This window comes from Nicotiana tabacum, chromosome 24 (genome assembly GCF_000715075.1).
Source record: "Nicotiana tabacum cultivar K326 chromosome 24, ASM71507v2, whole genome shotgun sequence".
Taxonomy (NCBI): Eukaryota; Viridiplantae; Streptophyta; class Magnoliopsida; order Solanales; family Solanaceae; genus Nicotiana; species Nicotiana tabacum.
Genome location: NC_134103.1, coordinates 37,401,356 through 37,418,419, shown reverse-complemented (window position 1 = coordinate 37,418,419; position 17,064 = coordinate 37,401,356).

Genomic DNA, 17,064 nt, shown 5'->3' with positions numbered 1-17,064 from the left:
ATCGATATCAATCGAAGATTAGAGTCGAAGACGACCAGTTGGGGGCCCCTTCTGGGTCCGTTATTAAAAGGGACATCGACCGATATTCGAGGTCGAACACGGACCGATACCGGCCATATAATGGAGATCGTAGGGGCAGCGAACCAGGATGCAACTCCTTACGGAGTGAAAGGAGAAGTGATCGAGGCCAAGGGTCTCGAGGGCTGATGAACAAGAATGGTTTCGACAGGCATACCAGACCTAAAGAAGTGCCGCGATTGTCAGAATATAACTTCAACATTGATGCATCCGCCATCGTGTCGGCTATCGGATGTATCAAAGATACTAAATGGACTCAACCTCTGCAGACCGATCCAGCCCAGAGAAATCCCAATCAAATGTGCAAATATCATGGCACCCATGGCCACAGAATAGAAGATTGCAGGCAGTTAAGAGAAGAGGTAACCCGGTTATTTAATGAAGGGCACCTTCGAGAGTTTTTAAGTGATCGGGCCAAGAATCACTTCAAAAACAGAGAGTTCAATAGACAAAACGAACAAGAAGAGCAACAACACATTATCCACATGATCATCGGAGGGATCGAAGTCCCCCAAGGGACAGTGTTTAAACGCACTAAGGCGTCGGTTGTAAGAGAGAAGCGATCTCGAGCTCAGGATTACATACCTAAAGGAACCTTGTCCTTTAATGATGAAGATGCAGAAGGAATCATGGATCCCCATAACAATGCGCTGGTAATATCTGTACTTATGAATAAAACTCAAGTTAAGCGTGTGTTAATTGATCCAGGTAGTTCTGCCAACATCATTCGATTGAGGGTCATAGAGCAACATGATCTACAGGACCAAGTCATGCCCGCAACCCCGGTACTAAACAGATGCAACATAGCATGTGAAACTACTCCCCGGTACTAAACAGATGCAACATAGCATGTGAAACTACTAAAGGCAAGATAATTTTGCCAGTAAACGTGGACGGGACCATCCATGAAGTGAAGTTCCACGTAATCGAGGGTGATATGAGGTATAACGCCCTGTTTGGGATGCCATGGATCCACAACATGAGAGCAGTACCCTCGACCCTTCACCAGGTTCTAAAATTCCCAACACTAGAGGGAATTAAAATAATCTACGGGGAGCAACCAGCCGCAAAGAAAATCTTTGTCGTCGATGAAGTAATTCTGATATCATCACTCTCATCGACAAAGGGATCAAATTTGAAGGAAAAATGGGATACCAAATAGCAATCACAAATGTCAGCCTCGAACCAACTAGAGAAGAAGAAGACTAACGAAGATGATGATTATGGGATCCCTCGATCCTTCATGGTCCCCGATGATTCTGACGCTACTAAATCAACGGTTGAAGAACTGGAGCAAATCATGCTAATCGAATATCTGCCTGAACGAAAGGCATACCTGGGCACGGGGTTAAGTCCCGAGCTCAGGAAAAAGCTTATTCAATTTCTTATAGCTAACATGGACTGTTTCTCTTGGTCTCATCTTGACATGACAGGGATCCCACCGGAAATCACCACTCATAGACTAAGTTTGGATCCAAAATTCCATCCGGTGGAGCAAAAACTAAGGCCCCAGTCCGAGGTCAAACATGCCTTCATCAAGGACGAGGTAATCAAACTTCTTAAAATAGGATCCATTCGAGAAGTAAAGTACCCCGAATGGCTAGCAAACGTGGTGGTAGTCCCTAAGAAGGGGAACAAACTTAGAATGTGTGTAGATTATAAAGACCTGAATAAAGCATGCCCCAAGGATTCTTTTCCTTTGCCTAATATTGATCGTATGATCGATGCCATGGCCGGCCACGAGATTCTCAGTTTTCTCGATGCTTACTCTAGGTACAACCAGATATAGATAAACCCGGAGGATCAAGAAAAGACCTTGTTTATCACTAAGTACGGTACCTACTGTTTTAACGTAATGTCATTCGGTCTAAAAAATACTGGTGCAACTTACCAACGCCTAGTAAATTGAATGTTCGAAGAACAAATAGGAAAATCAATAGAAGTGTATATTGATGATATGTTAGTTAAGTCCCTGCGAGCAGAGGACCATTTAAAGCATTTGCAGGAAACTTTCGATATACTGAGGGAGTACAATATGAAGCTCAACCCCGAAAAATGTGCATTCGGGGTTGGCTCGGGAAAGTTCCTTGGTTTCTTGGTGTCCAATCGGGGAATCGAGATCAACCTCGATAAAATCAAAGCTATCGAGGATATAACGGTAGTGGATAATGTAAAGGCCATGCAGAGGCTGACGGGTTGGATAGCCGGCCTAGGATGATTCATTTCGAGATCCTCAGATTTGAGCCACCGATTTTTCTCACTGCTTAAAAAGAAGAGCAATTTTGCATGGACTCCGGAATGCCAGTAGTCCTTGGAGGAACTAAAGCGGTATTTATCGAGCCCGCCGCTGCTTCATACCCCGAAAATGGACGAACAACTTTACTTGTACTTAGCTGTCTCGGAGATAGCGGTAAGTGGAGTCCTGGTCCGAGAAGAACAAGGTACGCAATTCCCTATTTATTATGTCAGTCAGACCTTAGGTGAGGCTGAAACTAGATATCCACACTTAGAAAAATTAGCGCTTGCTTTAATAAGCGCCTCTAGGAAACTAAAACTATATTTCCAATGTCATCCGATATGTGTTAAAACAACTTATCCTCTTCAAAATATTTTACAAAAACCTGAGCTTTCGGGTCGATTGGCCAAATGGGCCATAGAAATCAGTGGGTACGATATTGAGTATCGACCCCAAACCGCCATTAAATCCCAAATCTTGGCGGACTTCGTGGATGACTTTACGCCGGCCTTCATACCCGATATTGAAAAAGAACTACTGATAAAATCGGGTACATCTTCGGGAGTCTGGACCCTCTTTACGGATGGTGCTTCGAATGCGAAGGGATCCGGACTAGGCATCATACTAAAATCACACACAGGTAATATAGTTAGACAGTCTATCAGAACTATAAAATTAACTAACAATGAGGCCGAGTATGAGGCCATGATTCCAGGTCTCAAACTAGCTTGAAGCTTGGGAGCGGAGATCATAGAGGCTAAGTGTGATTCCCTCCTCGTGGTAAACCAAGTTAACGGGACTTTTGAAGTCCGAGAAGACCAAATGCATAGGTACTTGGATAAACTACGGGTGACTCTATATCGATTTAAGGAATGGTCCTTGCAACATATACCTCGAGAATAGAACGTCGAGGACGACGCTCTTGCAAACTTAGGTTCATCGGTCGAAGACGAAGAACTCAACTCGGGGACTGTCGTACAACAAATGAGATCGGTAATCGAAGAAGGTCATGACCAGATAAACTTCACAAGTTTAACCTGGGATTGGAGAAATAAATACATAGAGTACTTAAAAAACGGGAAGCTTCCATCAGATCCAAAGGAATCGAGAGCCCTACGCACAAAGACAACACGGTTCACTCTGTCAGAAAATGGAACGTTGTTCAGAATGATGTTCGATGGACCATTGGTAATATGTTTGGGACCGGGAGATACCGCCTACATCCTACGGGAAATTCACGAGGGAACTTGTGGAAATTATTCCGGTGTCGATTCGCTATTCACAAAGTAATCAGAGCAGGGTATTATTGGACCGATATGGGCAAGGCTACAAGGGAGTTCGTTTGAAAATGCGACTTGATACGCCGATATGGGCCGAAGCTCTGATCCCGGTCGAGGTCGGAGAACCTAGCATCAGGTTTCGATATGCAACAGAGGAGTCGAATAACGAGACCATGAATACAAGCCTAGAATTATTGGACAAAAGATGTGAAGCCTCTCTAGTCCGATTAGCCGCCCAAAAACAGCGGATCAAAAGGTACTACAATCGAAGAACCAATCTTCGATATTTTAACATCGGGGACTTGGTGTTAAGAAAAGTCACCCTCAACACCCGAAATCCAAATAAAGGAAAACTTAGTCCGAACTGGGAAGGACCGTATCAGGTTCTAGAAATCATCGGAAAAGGATCCTACAAGCTCGGCATAATAAACGGCAAACAACTACCGAGCAGATGGAGCGTATCGCACCTAAAATGATACTACTGCTAAGGTACGGCCCTCCCATGTTCATTTATATTTCAAACTAACCCTTTCAAGTGTTCGACCAGAAACAACGGTGGATTCTTTAACACGAAGCCTTTAGGTCTGAAAGCATGCGTTGCACTCTTTTTTCCTTAGACCGGTTTTGTCCCAAATGGGTTTTCCGGCGAGGTTTTTAATGAGGTAACCATTGATCGTGCTAACTTAGACAATTAAATAATATCCGAGGCCTCTTTACAATCAACCTTGAATACTGGGGGCATTACCCTCGAATATCAAGTTTGATACAAGGAAGTTACTTCATGGCAACAGGGTCTCTATAGGAAAAATTGTAAGGTTCAAACGAACCATGCCCGCGTAGTTTGCTCGAGCCCTAGCATAGAACATGTACATATGTATAATGATTTATAAAGAGAAGTATTCTTCTTTACCGATATCTCATACCTTATAAAAAAAAATTACTTTACAATTTCATATCCTCGATCTATTATGTAAGCAGGCTTAAGGGCCGACCGGAGTTCGGATGATTACCCCCACAATCGGGGACTGCCGATCAAAAAATAAACAAGATCGAATTATATAGACTCTGAGATCATAAGACCTTTTAGGCAACCCTCGATTTTATAGGCCACGGCCACCCCACTCGGGGACTGACACTTCGGGCAAGCTCGAAGTAAAATGGGAAAATAAGCCCAAGAGGCAAATCCCGAACTAAAGAGGCTATGGCCGAATCAACACGGGTCAGAGACGTCCGAATTCTGTAAAAAGTTAAGCCTTCAAATTCTTTCATAAATCGGTTAAAAAGGCTACCCCCGGCAAAATCATAAAAGGCTTTGATAATATCAAGCCTCAAAAACTCTTAAGAGTACAAAATTATTCGAACTCTCGAAAAATTTCTTATTTCATGCCAAGGCATTACAAATACAAATGATAACATTTCCAAGCCAAAAAGGGGACAAAGCCTTGAACAATCATTTTTTACAAAAGCTTAAGGACTGTTTTTTACCTTGAGTTTGAGAAGACCATCTTCGCTCAAAACACCTAAGGGTTACCTTACTTCGAGTTCGAGCAAACACTCAGTCGATCATAAAGTCTAAGGGCTATACTAATTCAGTTTCAATCAAATGGTCTAAACCTCGAATCTTAGAAAACAACTTCACAATATTATAAGACGGAAAGGAAGAAAGTTTTATATATATATAAATCATTTACAAGGGCAGCATGGCCCGATCAAGTTTCTCTACAAAAGACCAAAACGGTCTTATAAGAAACACAAAAAATACTAAAGGACTTAGTCCTCTCTCAGAGCAGCATCTTCGCCCTCGAGGCCTCCTTCACTTTCAGATCCGCTCATACTCCCGGTATCATCATCATCAGGAAAGGCCAACACTCTGGTTTCGGCTTCAAGCTCCTTAGCTTTCTCGATCTCGGCTGTAAGATTGAAGCCACGAGCATGGATCTCCCCGAGAGTCTCCCTTCAAGACTGGAATTTAGCATGCTCGGCAACCCATTTTGCTCGAGCCTGAGCAGCCTCAGCAACCTCCTTTGCTCGAACCTGAGCATCTTCAGCATCGGACCAGTAAACGGCTACCATTGTATCAGCATTGACCGTGGCTTTTTTGACCTCCGATTTGGCCGTTGTAAGTTCGTTGGCCAGTATCTCTCGATCAGAAGTTGCTGAGCCCAACCGAGATTGGAACTCCTCGATTTTTTTGGCTTGCACCAAGGCTTTCTCTTTCAAGCTTCGGAGTTGGATCTCAGCCTAGGCCAGTTGAGTTCGGGTAGCCTTCTTTTCTGAGGCGAGGCGGTCCATGTTCTTCTTCCATTCCTCGGCCTCCGTTTTCACTGCGTCCATTTCAACACGAAGCTGCCTGATCACATCGAACTTTTGCTGGACCTGTGGGACCGAACTGTTAGCCATCACTCCCGAGTCAATATCATTAAATTCAAAGATTCTTTTTACCTGCTCGGCCAGATGAGCTTGTTCTTTCCGAGCTGCTTCTAGCTCAGCCCGAAGTCCTTTTGCTTCTCCTTCTCTCTGCTCACTGAGAAGCTTGAAGGAATCTCTCTCTTTAGTAAGCCCTCGGACTTCGACTTCGTACCAGCTCAGCTCCTCAAGGGATCGGAAAAATGCCTCGTGATGGAGCACAGAAGCCTACAAAACTAAAAAGAAAGAATTATACAAGGGAAGAAAAACACAAGTATGAAAATTGACAAAGAAAATATGAACTTACCTGATTCAGGGCCTGTTGGGCTTCGTTGAAAAGACAAGTTGCTCCCACCTTGCTCGAGCTCTTCTTCGAGCCTCCAAGTCACTCGGACCGGTGACATCTTCTACCCCGACAAAATAACCACGGAAAGGAACTTCCTCTACATGGGTTCCCTCCTCGTGACAAGTCTCCACAGCTTGAGCGTCGCGTATCATCGACTGGGAAAATGAAGGAAAAGAGGGGGAATCCCCGATTTCTATTACCCCGAGTAGGTCTTTTTGGGCGTCGCCTCTGTCTTGAGGAGCCTCAAGCTCGATTTCTACACCGGCATCCACCGCCTCTTCGACGGTCTCTTTGCCCCGAGGTAAAACACCCTCGGTCCCCCTCGGCTCGGGAACTTGGGTCGAAGTCTCCTCCTCGACCTCATCAAGCCTGAACCGAGCAGTATCAACTTCCACCAGTACCGAAGTTTTTTGAATATCGGTGCTAGCTCGTGCACGGGCCACTATCCCAGTCACCTTCTTCTTCTTCTTCTTCTTCTTCTTCTTCATCCCTTAGAATCAGGACCGACTCCATAGTCAGTGGGATTTTGTTCCCCTTGGGTTTACGGGCCGCTCTCTTCTTGGGTTTTTGACCCTCGGAGTTCGAGGCCCTTTTTCTCTTAATCACCTTCGCCTGTTTTGAGATAGGCGGTAAAGCTTCTTCATCACCTGACGGGGGTCTCATGGCCGCATCCTTTCCGAGACTTACAAAAAAAAAAGTAGGTAAAACTTATGCTTGAAAAAATGCTTGAACGATAGGCAAATCAGTAAGCCAAGATGAAGGTTTACCATGAGTACGAGCCTCCCACCAGCCCTTTGACAACTCGCGCCACGCGCGCTCGGCATATGTTGATATCAAAACCAGGCTCCTGATCTAGTTCTCGAGATGGGGAACCTCACTCGGCATCCAAGCAATGGCTGCATCGAGAAAAACACCGATAAGAAGGGATGGAGAAGTAAAAACAACAAACGAAAATCAAAAATGGCATCATACTTACGTTTCATATTCCATTTCTCAGGAAATGGCATACTCTCGGCCGAGATTAGGTCCGTGGTCTTCACCCGAACGAATCGGCCCATCCAGCCCCAATCTTTGTCTTCATCGATACTCGAGGTGAATGCCTTGGTGGCCCGACGTTGAAGCTTTATCAGCCCACCTCGGTAGAGTCGAGGGTTATATAATCTTACGAGGTGGTCAAGGGTAAAAGGGAGCCTGTCGAATGTTCTCACAAAAAAATGGAGCAGTATTACGATCCTCCAAAAAGAAGGGCGAATTTGGCCGAGGGTCACTTGGTATTTGTTGTAGAAATCGACGATGACCGGATCGAGGGGACCCAACGTAAAAGGATAAGTGTAAATACTCAGGTACCCTTCCACGTGGGTAGTGATCGCTTCCTCCGGTGCCGGTATCATAACCTCGTTGTTTTCCCAATTACAATCTTTCTTCACCAAATCAAGAAGGCTTTAGGGTATCGAGCATATATATCTCGATACCGGCTCGCATCGACCAGCAACCGATGAGGGTTTCTCGACCTTAAAGTCGGAATCGATAACACACCCCCCGGGAATGAGTTCTTTAAGGCGTGGCTCCACCACTGGTTTCTCACCAGCCAACCAAGATGAGGAAGCAGCCTCTTTCTGCGGAACGGTTTTAGATATTTTGGCCATCTAAATTTTTGTGAACAAAGAAGAAGGGAGATTGAAGTACTTGGTATTTTGAGAAGAACAAGCAAAGATATTTCAAAACCTGGAAATAAGGGGCTTTGGAGAAGCCAAAGAACTGTGAAGATTGAAATGAAAAATATTTGAAGGTAAAAGTTTGAAATAATGAAGAAGGAGGTTGTTTATAGATTTCAAAGCGACGGTTCAAAATTGGTCGTGGCCGACCGTCGACTGACGCGTATTTAATGCCTTGGTAACTGGACCGACAGGACGTTTGTCACATATGTCATAATTGGGCTCCTCACAGACGTTAGTATTCATCTAGTCAGAGTTTGAAAAATCATATCGTTTCTCGCCACCTTCTTTCCGAGAAATGAGGGAACTATCTTTATACGGTCAAAACCGAGTTTGCCCTTCGTATGACTAATCAAGATTGGAGCATGATGGATCGAGGTTCGTCATTATAATATCGAGCTGTGATGTAAAGTTGGGTTGTCGAGTTCGAGCCTCAGAGACCGACCAAGATCGAGATCAGCCAGGATCAGGTTCGAATTCCAGAGACCGGTCAAAATAGAGGTCGAACAAATAGAGAGCAATCAAGATCGAGATTGACCAAGATCGAGATCGAGCCTAGATAGAGGTCGAGCGAATAGAGACCGATCACGATCGAGAGCGGCCGAGATCGAGCCAAGAGACAAAAGCCATTATAACCGCAATTGGGGGTAGAATCTCGGCAGAAATCACGGCTTGAATCAAGGAAAAGCTAATTAATTAATCTATCATGGGATCCCCACTATGTATTTTTAATTATATCCAAAATGGAATTCCCCCACTATATTAAGAGTTGTTATCATTTGTAGTGGGCACAGATTCTTTCAAGAAAATATTTTCTTGAAAACAAGTAGTAATCTTATTCATTTTTAATTTCTAAACCCGTAAACTTCCAAACACATAAATCTCCGAACTTATAACTTTGGAACTTGTAAAATTTCGAACATGTAAACCGAAAGATGAAAAAATTAAAACTGAAAATATAGATAAAAAAAAAAATTCCCAGTGCGGAGGGGAGGTGGGGGGAGGGTGGGGGTGGGGCAGGAAGCAGAGCTTTGGGAGGGGGGCAGTAAATCGAAAAAAATAGAAATTTAAATGTGCGGGTGGGAGGTTTTGGGGTGGGTGGTGGGTGGTGCAGAAAAACGAAAAAACAAAAATTTGAAATTACAAAAAAAAAGTAAAACTTTTTTTTTTGCGGCGGGGTGGGTTGGGGGTGGGGGTTAGTAGGGTGGGTAGTGACGGAAAAAAGAGCAAATATCATTTATAGCTATTCGGGTAAAACCTATAATATCTGGTAGCCCAAAATTACAATACACATTTTGTAGTCCAAAAGTAATTCTAGTGGTTAACCCAAAAGTACTGCTTTCTGCTTCTTTCTTCAGCAATTCGAATTTTTCGTTCTGAGATTCCTCGATTGAGCTCTTCAGTTTCTCGATTCTCTGTTTGATCACATCGTTCTCGTGAAGAAGCTGGGATTTCTCTTGCTCCAGTACTGCTATCTTCTGTTTCAGTGCAGAGGTTTTCCACGCAGTATCAGGTGTTTCGTCGACGACGATCTCCACCGGCGCATCGTCATAAACCTCGTCGTTGGTAATGTTTTCATCCGCCATAGACAAACATGAAAATAGTAAGCAAAATTGTTGAAAATGGAGAATAAATAGAATTGCAGTTTACTTCAGAAGCCAAAAACAGCGTGAAAAAATCAAACAGCAAAGAAGAAGAACCTTTGTAATAAGGATTAGGGTTTTTGGTTGTAGAAAGAGAATAATCAGAAAAGATATCTTTTTAATATATACAAAATAGATTGTCACTATATAAAAATTATACAAAATAGACTGTCATTATATAATTTATATACAATAGACTGTCACTATACAAAAAATATATTAAAATAGACTGTCACTATACAATTTATATACAATAGACTGTCACTATACAAAATATATACAAAATAGACTGTCACTATACAAAAATATACTAAATAGACTGCCACTATACAATTTATATACAATAGACTGTCACTATACAAAATATATACAAAATAGACTGTCACTATACAAAATATATACTACAAAGACTGTTACTATACAAAATAGACTGTCAATATACAAAAAATATACAAAACATATTGCCACTATACAAAAAATATACAAAATAGATATTTCAGGCTATTAGATGCAATAAGTTTGGGCCGAAGGGCCATTTCGTGTCAGTGGAAATAAACATGGGATATTAAAATTTTGAGGGGCTATAGAGGGTAGTTTTTAATTAAAAAAAACTAAAATTTGAAAAAACAAAAACCTTTTCTGAGAGAGGGGTGGGGTGGGTAGGCATGAGGTGGGGTTAGGTGGGTGGGTGTGGGGGTGTGGGGTGGGTTGGTGAGGGTGAAAAATAGGGTGGGGAAAGTTGAGAAGGAGTTTTGGAAAATATTTTTCCTTCTCTTGATAAGGAAAACATTTTCCTCTAATTGGAGGAAAATGAGTTCATAAGGAAAATATTTTACAAAATATTTAAACAAACCAAACATGAAAAAATTAGAAAATATTTTTCTTCATATCAAACACACCCTAAGAGTTGTTATCATTTGTAAGAGACACATTGAGATTCACTGAAATGTACATAACATCTAGCAAATACTATCCTTTTTTGGGCTTTTAATATTGATTCATCTTGTTCTCTTATTAATCACTCTCTATTCAATTTGGGTTTGTATTCATTCGTTTTACAGTTGATTTCGATATACCTTTACTTATTTTTCTAATTTATACTAAGTTATACTACGTATCCTTAGAACTACGTATAAATTCAACTCTATCCATTTTTCGGGTAATCAAAGATAATTAATTAGGTAAATTATAAGAATAAAATTGCTCCTCCAAAAAGAGAAAGCTACAACAATTTTATCTTAGTAATATCCAGTTTTTTAATTATATATGTGCAATCGCACTCGATGTTTCTAGGATTAAAACTTGACAGGTTCTCGTACTGCAAAAGAAAAAATGAGATAAAGTCAATAATCCCTAAAGCATTTCAAAACTGAATATTGGTGAGATGAAAGCTAACCTCAGTTTTCAATTGGACAGTCTCCTTATGCAATTTTTCAAGGAGTTTCTTTTGTTCGTCATTTTCGAGCTTAAGTGCCTCGTTTTCTTTTTCATTTCACTAATTAAGAATTGAAAACACCATAAAAAACTTCATAAAAGTTGTAAAATAAATAACAAGAAAAGAGGAAACAGAAAACGAAATGGAAAAGAAACTCACTTGATAAGTTCTTGTTTAGAACTAGATCCCCGTTTCCCTGAATCCATTGCTTAGAAATTAGAGCAAATTAGGAATTAAGAAGCTTTTCTTCTCTTTAGTCTGCTATATTACTTGCCTATCGCAAGAGGAGAAAGCCCTTTAAATAGGTTGCTTTCATAATTTTCTTACCAAATATAATATTTGAAGTTCATATTATTGTAATATAGGAAATTAATGAATTCTTAAAATTTAGCATGAGAAAATGGTAAGAAAAATTCTTTGTTGCTCAATTGAACGTAAACTATGATGGCGTAGATCGGGACTCTAGATCATGAAATATAGGTACTTAGAAGTTTTTTTTGAAATATGACAAATACTTTTCAAATGGCGGGGTAACCTAATATTGTGAATGAGAAATCTGAGTTGTTTGTAAAGTCAAATAACATTTAAGAAAAATTATTCTCTCAAAAATTTTAACAATTAAAATCTTATTATTTTCACTAAAAGTTATTTTTTATGTTGTTGCTTCGTTGTCATCGTTTATATTACTTGTATTGCAACTATTAGTTATATTGTTGGTGATAATGTTATACCAGGGGCGGAGTTACAGTATTGGGTGCGAGTTCGGACGAATTCATTGACTTTTTTAAGGACCCTATATTTGTATTGAAAAATTCACTGCTTCTATATAAATATACCACGCTGAACCTAGTAGCAAAAGGGATCTGGGTTCAATGGTAAGGGTTTTGGAATCACATGAAAGACACACGAAGAAGCCTACTGTTCGTTTAGAATACCATTTTCCTTTTTTAATAAGCAAAACTTAAACTTTTTCCTTTTTAATAAATGTTCTTTAGTATGCTTGTTTATATTAGCTTTAGGCCATGGTCCTTTTTTAAAATTTAGAACTGATACGGTTGAAATTCTGGCTCCACCTGTATTTGATCATGCATGTTGTCTCCATTCTTAGTTCATTTCGATCGACTCCTTTTTGATTCTTTGGACGAGAAGTAAATTTTTCCTGTTATTGTAGTATATAGTAGTATAGTACGAAGAATATGCAATAATATCTTTTTCATTTGGAAAAACTAGGGGTGACAAATAGACGTGTTGGGTTAAATTTAACGGGTCAAGATAACATGAGTCAATAAATGGGTCATTGTCCAATCTAATCCAAAGTGTACTTGGGGCTAAGATGGAGTAGGTAAAGATGGGCTAAATAATGGGTCATAACCCAACCCGCCCAACTTGACTCATGTTTTTACAAATTAAAATCATACTCCATCTTGCATAAATAAAGCCTTTATCCTTTTATACACATATGCTACCTACTTTCCTAGTTTCCTCATAATTTATTTATTTCCATGCACTGACGATGAATTGCTATATATCTAATTTTAAATTTTTGGCTAAGAAACACATATGGATTAATCTTATACTCAACTATTCATGAGCTTTTATAACTTTCGTGTTTTTTACCCTCCCTAAACATATTTGGAGTGAATTATTTTCCTCCGTAAAAATACTAAAACCATTTCACAATATAAGGCGCTTTTCACGCCCGCCACGTCAACACCATTCCATCGTCACGTCACAAATTTTCCATCTTTTGTAATTTATACTCCTTTTATTTTCCACGTCGGAAATTACCGCTGCTTGTCGAGCTGAACAAGCTCAGAAAAGGCCGAGTCGAGAGCCACTTGATCTTCCTTCTTAGCTAACAGCTACAAATCTTGAACCACAAGAATACCCCACCTAAATTTCAGATCGGGAGAATACATGTTCTTAATCGCCGATTCAATCACTTCTTTCTCCTCCTCGCTAACCGATCCAAGATCTTCCAAGAATCTCTGCATCGTCCGCCGTCTCAGTTCTCTGGCGTACGACACTGTCGTCATCCCTATAGATTTACCACAAGCCGTAAAAAGACAGTTCCCGTCTGCCTCGACTCGCCGTGACTCAGCCGGAAAACCACCGAAGTACTCTGATCTTTAGAATGCTTCAACAACACTCCATTGGCTTGAATCATCATCAAATGCTTCCTTTGTTGCTTCTCTAAAGCTTCAAAATTTACTGCACTAGATGTGAAGAACAAAGGGACGGGGGGTGAGGAGGAAAATGGAGAAAGAAGATGGGCCCCACCTTTTTATTTTTATTTTTTATTACGTACATGCTTTTAATTTTTTTTTGTTTCTATTTTTTTGCCATTTCAGTTGTTAAGGGGGAAAAAATTCACTTGAGATGTGTTTGGGGATAAAGAAATGTAAGTTTAGTTTAAGTGTTCAAATATATTTTATGACAAATTTAATGGGGTCTTTATATATTTTGCCTTTAAAGTTTTAGCTAACAAACACATATGAATTAATCTTAAACTCAACTATTCATGAGCCTTTATAACTTTTTTAAACTAAACAAATATTTATAAGTGTAAAAGGAGGAAAAAAAGCAAAAAAATAGCAGTTGAACAATGTTTCAGAAAATATTATGAAGAAAGTTTTTGTGCAAGATAAAGGTTTGACTAGTTGAAGTTTTTTGTTTTGTTTTTGTTTTTCCCGATGCTGGAATTGTTTCAAAAACAATTCATTTAGAAAAGAGCCTTCCGGCCACACAGAATTCTTAGAAAACTTTGTTGAAAAAGTCTTTTAGAGAAAAATAACCCAGATAATTTTTCGTACATACTTTGATTTATATCTATTTATGTAGTTATTATTTATTTTTTACAATGTAATACAAGAAGCCCTACTCCCCACTTAAGAAGTACTCCCTCCTTTCCAAAAACAAAAATGCTATTAGTATTTTTTGTTAAATAACAAATTAGTATTTAAAATTTGTAAACTGAAATATATCTTTTATGTTATTTCTAAATAAAAAAATTTCACCACAACTAAGTTACAAAATTATTCATATTTACATTAAAACTTAGATACTTTGATTCTCGTTTTTCAACTTAGATACAGAAACTAATGATGGGACAATTAAGTAAATTTCCAGACAAGCCCTTTATTTTGGGTGAGCTAACTCATGGGTTGTATTTGGACTAATTCATGGGTTAGAATGGGCTATAATATTTGTAACTTGGACTCAGCCCAAATAGACCCATGAGCTAAAATGTTTCTAGCCCAACCCATTAATCTCTAGGCGGGTTGGATGAGTTTGGGCTCAAATTGTCACCCAAAAGAAAACATTGTGTTGATTCTGCCATGTTGGTAAGGACTTTTTTGCTCAAATATTTCACGGCTTACCCTCTACAACAAGGACTTACGGGTTCGACGAACACAATAATTTGGGTCCGTACCTTGTGTTTGTTTAAATAAATTCATTAAAAATGTACAAATTATTACTTTAGAACTCAATAACTTAAAAGGACTAAAACCCTGAACCCATTGACTTTAAATTCTAGCTTCGCTTATGTGTTATACATGTTATTATTATCACGAGTAGAAGATCTTCTCCAGAATTTCCAAATCTCCAATAGCTTTGTTTTGAGATAAATAAGCCCCATTTTTATCTGAGTAATTTAATTGTCATGATCATGACTAAGCCGTAGAATCTACTTTCCTATCGCGATGTAAGCGGAATGAAGTTATAAAACACCCCAATTTATTTTTAAGTTTAAAATTAAAATATTTGAATTTGAATACAAATTTGATTACTATTAAATTGTTGTTTCTAAATATAAATATTAAATAATTAACCCTGTTTGTTTTTTCAGCATATGAATGCGTATATATAAAGGGATGATTTAACTTAAAAAAGAATGTGTAATTTTTAAGATAATTATAAATATATCTTATATAAAAATATATTAGAGAAAAACTTAATTGTATTGATATTGTAAAAACTATTTATTTAATGTTTATGTTGTGGTTACTGATGGTAGGTGATTGTTGTTGGTGGTTGACGGTGCAGATGATTGTTTAGTATTTGATGCACGCGGAGGGTGATGGTCAATCTGATCTTAGATTCGCAACCGCAATAGGATATATATATATATATATATATATATATATAATTGGGAATGAAAAAGGTAATGTGACATACTTCATAGTGTAGGAGTTTATTTATCTTTATTCTCCTTTTTCTGTTTTTTTTTCCCTTTATAAAATTATTTTAAAAAAATTCACACCCCATAACTCACACCTCTTAATAAAGAATTATGACCGAAGAATGTAACGGTTTAGCATTAAAAAGAAAGGGTACAACCATTGCAATTGTAAACAATAAAGTATACGGCAGTTTCAATTATGAAAATGAAAATAATGATAGTAATTTAAAGCTGGAATAATCTTTGTATTTATCACATTTTTTCAGTACTCTACTTTTCTCTTCATCAAGTGCAGCACAAAGAACATACTCAACATAGAAGAATTATACGCCTTGCTTAGTAAGAGTTCATCTACAATTTCACAAGGCTCTACATTTGCCTGATATGAATTCTGACTTCTTAATAAGTGAACAAAATTTTGGGGAAGGAGATGAAATTCCTCTTATATGAAGTGAGAAAGTTTTTTTTTATATTATTTTCTTCTCAAAAGGGGCTCAATGGAAAAGCAAGAACATATTTCACTGCCCTATATCACCACACGATGGTGCTCCCTCGTGATACCATGCGTATGTTTTTGTTAATTCTTATTCTTCATCTTTCTATTTTATTAAGGTATGTTTATATTGTTTAACTTTTTCAGTTCTTAATTGGTTCTATCTTTCATTCTTTAAATAATTCTCCGAGAGTAAGTCTTATATTTTCTTTTATAGTTTCTTGACTGAGTTTATATTAACTCTATTCTAAATATACTAGAAGAGTATATGTGGTAATATGCCAATACGTTTATAGTATATATTAGTGTGTGTATATATATATATATATATATATATATATATATATATATATATATTCTTAATGGGTTAACGGTTTTTTTTAAAATTCTGAACATATTTTCAGATTTTTTATTTACTTATATCTTATTTTATAAATTTATTAAATACTAAAAGACTAAAGATTCATGGCTTACGCCCCCGCTCCACACTCTCGGATTTTGATTTTTTTTCTTTATTTTTGCAGATATTAGTTTATGAGATTTGGCTAACAGGTAATTATGCATTGCAGTGACTGTTTTTAGGGTAAAGTTCTTTAGGTTATAGCATTATTTTCAAATTAAAACGCAGGAATCTCTTTTTATTAATATTAACATGAAGTGGATGTAATAATTATTCTTGTAATATTATACCTTGATATCTGGGGGGAATTAATTTGAATCTTAATATGTTTCTTTACATTTCACAATTGACCAAGGCTTTGCTTTTCAGGTTACTGGCTATTTGACTTATGCTTTATTGAATTCTATTTCACATGTGGGTAAACAAATTCAAATGAAAACTCCTTTATTGTGTCAGGTACAATTTTACTTATTGCTTTTGTTTTGGAGGGGAATTCTTCTTTTCATATATTTATACGCACACCTAACACAAAGCCTAATTAATTATTAGCTAAGTGGCTTTTGATATAAAATGATTTTAAAAAAAGGAACAATTGATATTGTTATATTGGAGAATATGCAAAAGATAAAGCTGATCTTACTACTTCTCTGATCATTCATTGAATGATGTTGAGATATAGAATAGACTTGATGAGACTTACTTTTTTTCTTTAAACATGATACTTACTTTGTTGTTTCATAAATTTATTTATTTTTGGTAAAAAAAAAAGCACAAGAATAAGAATTATATTTTAATAAATATTAAGGATGACTTTGAAATTAACAATTATTGTTGCTTCGTTGATCGATT